The following is a 7,500-nucleotide window of genomic DNA, read 5'->3' as shown; positions in this document are numbered from 1 at the left end:
TCTCATCCTAAAACGTTTCTTGTCATCTTCATGGAGATCTTATCCCAGTCCCAAAACGTTTCTTGTCATTTTTCTTGGAGATCTTATCCTAAAACGTTTTTCGTCCTTTACATAGATATTTCATCGCTGGTTTTTGTGTGAGTTACTAGACCATACCCCGGTGAGTTTCTTCGTATATATATATATATATATATATATATATATATGTATATATATATATATATATATATATATATATGTATATATGTATATATATACGTATATATATATATATATATATATATATATATATATATATATATATATATATATATATGCCAAGAGGATGATAATACATCTTCCAGCTCAGACTAAACTCCTATAATGTATTTATTATATAAAAGCGCCGAATCCCCTTAATTAATGCCTTGTCACAGAGGACACGGCTTGGGCAAGCCATTATGAGCTCCTGCGGCAGGCGCCGAGGCACGGAGGAGATGCCGTAGGGCGGAGATTTCTCAACAAAAGGGGCGCGGCTTTGATGTGGGCGTGAGGGCAGGCGGGTGGGTGGGTGGCTCTTTATAGTACTCTCTCATGCTTGTTTGTATAATATGCGCGAGTATGCAAATGCATACGTGGGTGTATAAGCTCTCTCTCTCTCTCTCTCTCTCTCTCTCTCAAGTGGATCACATGTGCACAAGGACTTTATGACTTAATTGGGATGTAGTATTAGGAAGACAGGGCGCTAATTCTATCTCTCTCTCTCTCTGTTAGTTTATTCACGTGTGTGTACTTAATTGGAAGGAAGAGGCTAAAAGGCGTTGTTCAGCTAGGGCCCCAAGGGACGCTGTAAACACCCTTAGGTAATGCCCACAGTGCCCCATGTGTCAATGACTTGGAGCCATTGGATGGAGGTCTCTGACTGTGCACTGACAAAAGTCAGCTGACATCATTCTTCATTTACGAACTAGGTCATTTGTCTCGCAATAATTACTGCAGTTGACATATTGAAAAGACGTGTTGATAAATATCTCTTCAATAAATGAGAGGTATTCTTTTTTTTGAAGTATGTAATGCAATAACACCTCACCTTCGATAGGGTGTTAGTGGCGTCATTGCATCTCGCGCGGTGCACTGTATACAATACTTGAACAAAAATTCTGTGAAGCGTCCATTCAACCATTAGCTGTGCAAAACCGTTTTAATTCCTCTTACTATTCTTCCCTTCATATTCCCGCTCTTCCATCTCACTCTCAAACCTTGCCTAACAAATGTTACGTAGTTCAATATGCGAGATATTTCTTCCATCACACCTATGGCCTGAATTTTATCTTCCAGTTCTGGTATATAAGACGTTGTATTATGAAAGGAGTCTTAAGCCTCCGGAGAAAGAAGGCTTACAAAGACGACTCTCTTTGGTATATCAAGGATGAACGTTTCCTTAGTAAATATCTACGGGTTGTTAATTAAGAACCACAAGCTCCTGATTGACTGTTGATAAGCCAATCACATGGCTGGAAATTCTCAGTCTCTTTCGAGAGAGTTCACACGGATAGGATCTATGTTCCACCTCTCCTGAGGGATATACGTGTTTCAAAAGCATCCCTCAGGAGAGTTGGAACATACATATTGCCTATGTGAACTCTCTCGAGAGACCGAGTGTGTCCAGCCCTGTGATTGGCTTATTAACAGCCAATCAGAAGCGTCGTAAGGGACTGGCCTAGACATCAGATGCACGGTTGATGTGAATCTACTATAGTATTCTTCTTGCTTTTTTTTTTTTTTTTTTTTTTTTTTGTTTTTTTTTTTTTTTTTTTTTTTTTTTTTTTTTTTTTTTTTTGTAAGTGGGGTCTCTTCTTTCTGTATTTCTCTTCCTCGTACTTCTTAATGAACACCGTATTCTTTGGAAGCTTAAAGAATTTCAAGTCAGTGGCCCCTTTGGTGGGCTTGTTCCATATGAATAGGTTTCATTTCCTGAATAATAATAATAATAATAATAATAATAATAATAATAATTGTAGTAGTGTCATTGAAATAAAATTAGTATTAATGCACACGTTACTTTCAATTTCAGTTAAGTGGGTTAAAGTATTTTAACTCCAAATAGGACTGGCGTAAGCAAAGAAGGTCATCCTGACATTCATAGACCGTAATATAATACGCGATCACATGACGCAGAACAGCTCCATAACATGGATAGTTAACTGTAGGTTTCCCAGACTTACGTGCAAATAATTCACAATTTTTCGTTATAGTTTTTCTTCACGGGAAAAATGTTCTATGTATACTAAAAAAAAAAAACCTGGGTTTTCATATTTATACTTGTTCTCGCCCGGAAAAATGTTCTATGTACACTTTAAAAAAACCGAGGTTTTCATATGTATGTAGTATTATGTTTGATCTCCAACGGACAAATTTTATACGTACGTACATTCTAGAAAAATCAGGTTTTTTTATAAGTAATATTATACTTGCTCTCCACGGGAAAAAATGGTATATGTACATTGTAAATAAATATCGGGGTATTTCATGTCATGTCAATAAATTTTTCAGTTATGCTTTTAAACAAAGTTATCACATGATTTGTTTTCTACTCGGCAAATAATTTCTATCATTAAATATGGCAGAATCTCTTTAAAGGTATAGAAAAACCGGTTTTTCTCCAATATTAATCTACTTTCTTCAGTTGCGCTTTTCATCATAGCATAAAGGTACCACAGGGTCTCCTTTCTACTTAGCAAGCAATTATTATAAAAAAAATGTGTCCATTTCTTTAAATTTATCAATTTAACACTTAACAAGCAATTTCTATAATAAGATATGTCAGAATTTCTGCTTTCTTCTTAGCAAACCATTATTATAAAATGTGTCAATTTCTTTAAATTTATCAACTTCACACTTAACAAGCAATTTTTATAATAAAATATGGCAGAATTTCTTTGAATGCATCAACTTACCACTTGACAAACAAATTCTGTTATTAATTATATCAGAATTTCTTCAAATGTATCAGTCTGTTTTCACCCTATATGTCAGAATCTCTCTAAGTTTGTCATCTTAACACTAATCAAACAATTCCTATCATCAGATATGTCAGATTTTCTTGAAACTTTTCAACTTAACTCTTAACGAACCATTTATGATAAGTCATGCCACAATTTCTTCAGGTGCGTCAACTTAACACTTATCAAACAGCTTCTATCACAAATTATGTCACAATTTCTTTAAATTTGTCAACTTACAAACAGTTTTCTCATCACAAATTCATGTCCCATTTCCAATTTCAATTAACTTGTCCAACTTAACAAACAGTTTCTATCACAAATTATTTCACAATTTCTTTAAATTTGTCAACTTAACAAACGGTTTCTATCACAAATTATGTCACAATTTCTTTAAATTTGGCAACTTAACACTTAACGAACGATTTTTGTAATTAAGTATATCACAATTTCTTCAAACGTAATCAGCTTGAATTCACACCCGTGTATTTTGCTCGCAGAACAAAATATTGACGACAACTGAGTCAAGAATCTCTCCCAGATGTCGCTCTCGCTGCTTGGAAGTGGTTGGTCGTCCTCAGCGACAGCTTAAGACAAAAAAAAAACGACAGTTTCTCGAGCCGTCGGTCTCCAGCTTAAGCACGGATTCGCGGGAATGCTTACTCATAATTATTAATACCTTCAGGGCAGTCGGGATACTTCATCCTTGGATGACTCGAGACTTTAGGTATTGTAGGATACTTTGGGATGATTTCGTCTTCTTGGGAGCATTTTAGGATATAATCTTTTCGAAAGATGGAATAGATTGGCTTATCACTCCATAACAGAGCATCATCGTCACCCTGTGGGACATAATGATTCCCTGGAGAATCGAGTGCCGTCAGTGGACCTCATGCGGTGCACTGTAGGCATTACTTAAGGTTCTTTTTCAGCGTGCCTTCGGCCCCTAACTGCAACAGCTTTCGTTCCTTTTACTGTACCTCTTTTTCATATTCTCTTTCTTCCTGTTTACTTTTCACCCTCTCCTAACAATAGATTCATAGTGCAACTGTTTTGAAGTTTTCCTCCTGTTACACCTTTCAAACATTTTCCTGTCAATTTCCATTTCAGCGCTGAATGACCTCATAGGTCCTAGTGCTTGACCTTTGGTATAAATTCTAACAAGTCGAAAAAACAATACAGCACGAATATCAGTCCATCTTTCTCTCGTAGGATTGTTTTCCTAGAGTACGAGATCCTATCTCGCCTCCTAGGAAATGTACAAGCTATTGCTTCTATCTTTCCCTCGTAGGATTGTGTCATATATAGTAGGAGATCCCATCTCGTCTCCTAGGAAATGTACAGACTATTGCTTCTATCTTTCCCTCGTAGGATTGTGTCCTATATAGTAGGAGATCCTATCTCACGTCCTAGGAGATGTATAAAGTATTGCTTCCATCTTTCCCTCGTAGGATTGTGTCTTATATAGTAGGAGATCCTATCTCGCCTCCTAGGAAATGTACAAACTACTGCTTCTATCTTTCTTTCCCTCGTAGGATTGTGTCCGATATAGTAGGAGATCCCATCTCGTCTCCTAGGAAATGTACAAACTATTGCTTCTATCTTTCCCTCGTAGGATTGTGTCCTAGAGTACGAGATCCTCTCTCGCGCCCTTGGAAATGTATAAAGGATTATAGCTGTAGTTTCCCCCCAATTTCCCGATGGGATTGCATATGGTGCCCAACTTCATGATTTCCCAAATGACGGACGGAGAGAAACAACGCCCCAGGCGCCGTCCTGTGGTTGTTGTGATGTTGTTGTTGTTGTTGTGATGTTGTAGGTATTGGGGAAGATTATTTCAGAAATATGGTATCTTTGGGTGTAATTATTTTTTTTCAGAATTAGATTAATCAGGAATCAATAACGTTGATTTTCAGAATTTGTAATGGTACATTTTTTGCTGTGTCATTTATCCTTGTCTTTTCAGTAATAATAATAATAATAATAATAATAATAATAATAATATAAGGGAAGACAACACTGTTAAAGATGATCTTGTATCAAATGCAGTAACATCGAAGCTTTCGCTGTAACAGGCACATTTTGCAGCAGATATATTCTATGAATGGCACTTCAAGTATTTATCGAAAGTCATTGCAATATATAGTAATTTTACCATGTTTCTTGCATCAGCTTAAAGAACATCTATAAAAATATACTCTAAATTAATCCACAATATAGTAATGAAATATTGGTAACCATTTACTAGGTGAGAACAGTGTAAACTAACTCGCAGTTTTTTTTTTATAAATCTATAATAATAAAATCCAAGTGGATATTTCTGGTTTTTCCGTCCCCCGGATACGGTGGGGGGGGAAGACATGATACTGCCACCCACCCCCTGCAAACCAGTTTGGTAGGTAGGAGATCGGGAGGGTAAGGAAGATATCCACCCTCCTGCAAACCTGTTTGTCCACCCAGGTGGGTTCGGGTTATGTAGGTGATCTGGAGGGTAAGGGAGACAGCCACCCTCCTCCTGTAAACCTGTTTGTCCGCCCAGGGTGGGGTCGGAGTAGGTGATCGTGAGGGTAAAGGAGACATCCACGCGCCGAGTTCCAGCGCACAGCCGCCCCAACATAAATAAAAGTCTTCCATTTCCGACGTCATGAAAATGTCACTCACCGTCTCAAAATGAATTAAGATCCACATGAAAGCCAGTTCACGAAATCCAGCCGAAATCCAGCCAAAATACGACTCCAAAGCAGCGTCATTATCGAGTCGGCTTTTTTCGTTTGCCTGCGACCGCAGACTTTCATTTCCTGTCTTAATGACGTCCGCTTGTTCTCTTGTGTCGCTGCCCGAAGGCCTCGTGAGGAGGAGGAAATATAATCATTCCCGCTTATTAGGTAGACGCTCGCAAAAGAGGGTCGGTCTAATAAGGCTTTTCTTTTTTCTTTCCGAATCCACAGTTACGCATGGGTGCAAATATATTCAGAAACGAATCCACAGTTACGTATGGGTGCAAATATATTCAGAAATGAATCCACAGTTACGTATGGGTGCAAATATATTCAGAAAAGAATCCACAGTTTTGTCTGGGTTGCAACAATATATTTCAGAAAACGAATCCACAGTTAACGTATCGGGCAAATATAATTCAGAAACGAATCACAGTTATCGTATGGGTGAACAAAATATATTCAGAAACGATCCTCAGTTACGTATGGGTGCATATATTAGATACGAATACACGTTACTATGGGTGGCAAAATATAATTCAGAAAACGATCCACAGTTAAGTATGGGTGCAAATATTTTCAGAAACCAATCCACAGTTACTTATGGGTGCAAATATATTCAGAAACCAATCCACAGTTACGCATGGGTGCAAATACATTCAGAAACGAATCCACAGTTACGTATGGGAGTAAATATATTCAGAAACGAATCCACAGTTACGTATGGGTGCAAATATTTTCAGAAACGAATCCACAGTTATATATGGGTGCAAATATATTCAGAAATGAATCCACAGATACGTATGGCGGGTTTGCAAAATATAATTTCAGAAATTGAATCCCCACAGTTAACGTATGAAGGGTGCAAAATATAATTCAGGCAGAAGATAGAAACGGAATCCACTTAAGTTTACAGCCATAGGGTTTGCAAATATATTTTAAGAAGAGAAAAACGATCCACAGTTACGTATAAGTGGTGCAAATATTATTCCGCCGAAAAACGAATCCCCAACAGCTTAACGGTATGGAGCGGGTGAAACAAAAAATTATTTTCAGAGAAGAAAAACGAAATTCCACAGGTTTACATATGGGAGCAAATATATTCAGAAACGAATCCACAGTTACGTATGGGTGCAAATATATTCAGAAACGAATCCACAGTCACATATGGGTGCAGATATATTTAGAAACGAATCCACAGTTACGTATGGGTGCAAATATATTCAGAAACGAATCCACAGTTACGTATGGGTGCAAATATATTCAGAAATGAATCCACAGTTACGTATGGGTGCAAATATATTCAGAAACGAATCCACAGTTACGCATGGATGCAAATATATTAACAGAAACTAATCCACATTTAAGAATTGGGTGAAACAAATATATTTAGAAAAACAAACGAATCCACAGGTAGGGTATAATGGCGGAAAAAATATATTCAGAACGAATCCACAGTTTACGTATGGGTGAACAAATATATTCAGAAAAAAAAGAATCCACAGCACATATGGGTGCAGATATAGTTCAGAACGAATCCACAGTTACGTATGGGTGAACAAATATATTCAGAAACGAATCCACAGTTACGTATGGGTGCAAAAATATATTCAGAAACGAATCCACAGTTACGTATGGGTGCAAATATATTCAGAAGCGAATCCACAGTTACGCATGGATGCAAATATATTCAGAAACTAATCCACAGTTACGTATGGGTGAAACCATTTGAAACGAATCCACAGGTTACGTGATCCGGGTGGAACAAAATATATTCAGAAACGAATCCACAGTTACGTATG

Source organism: Macrobrachium nipponense, chromosome 40, assembly GCF_015104395.2.
Source record: "Macrobrachium nipponense isolate FS-2020 chromosome 40, ASM1510439v2, whole genome shotgun sequence".
NCBI classification, from domain to species: domain Eukaryota; kingdom Metazoa; phylum Arthropoda; class Malacostraca; order Decapoda; family Palaemonidae; genus Macrobrachium; species Macrobrachium nipponense.
Note: the sequence above shows the minus strand (reverse complement) of the source record.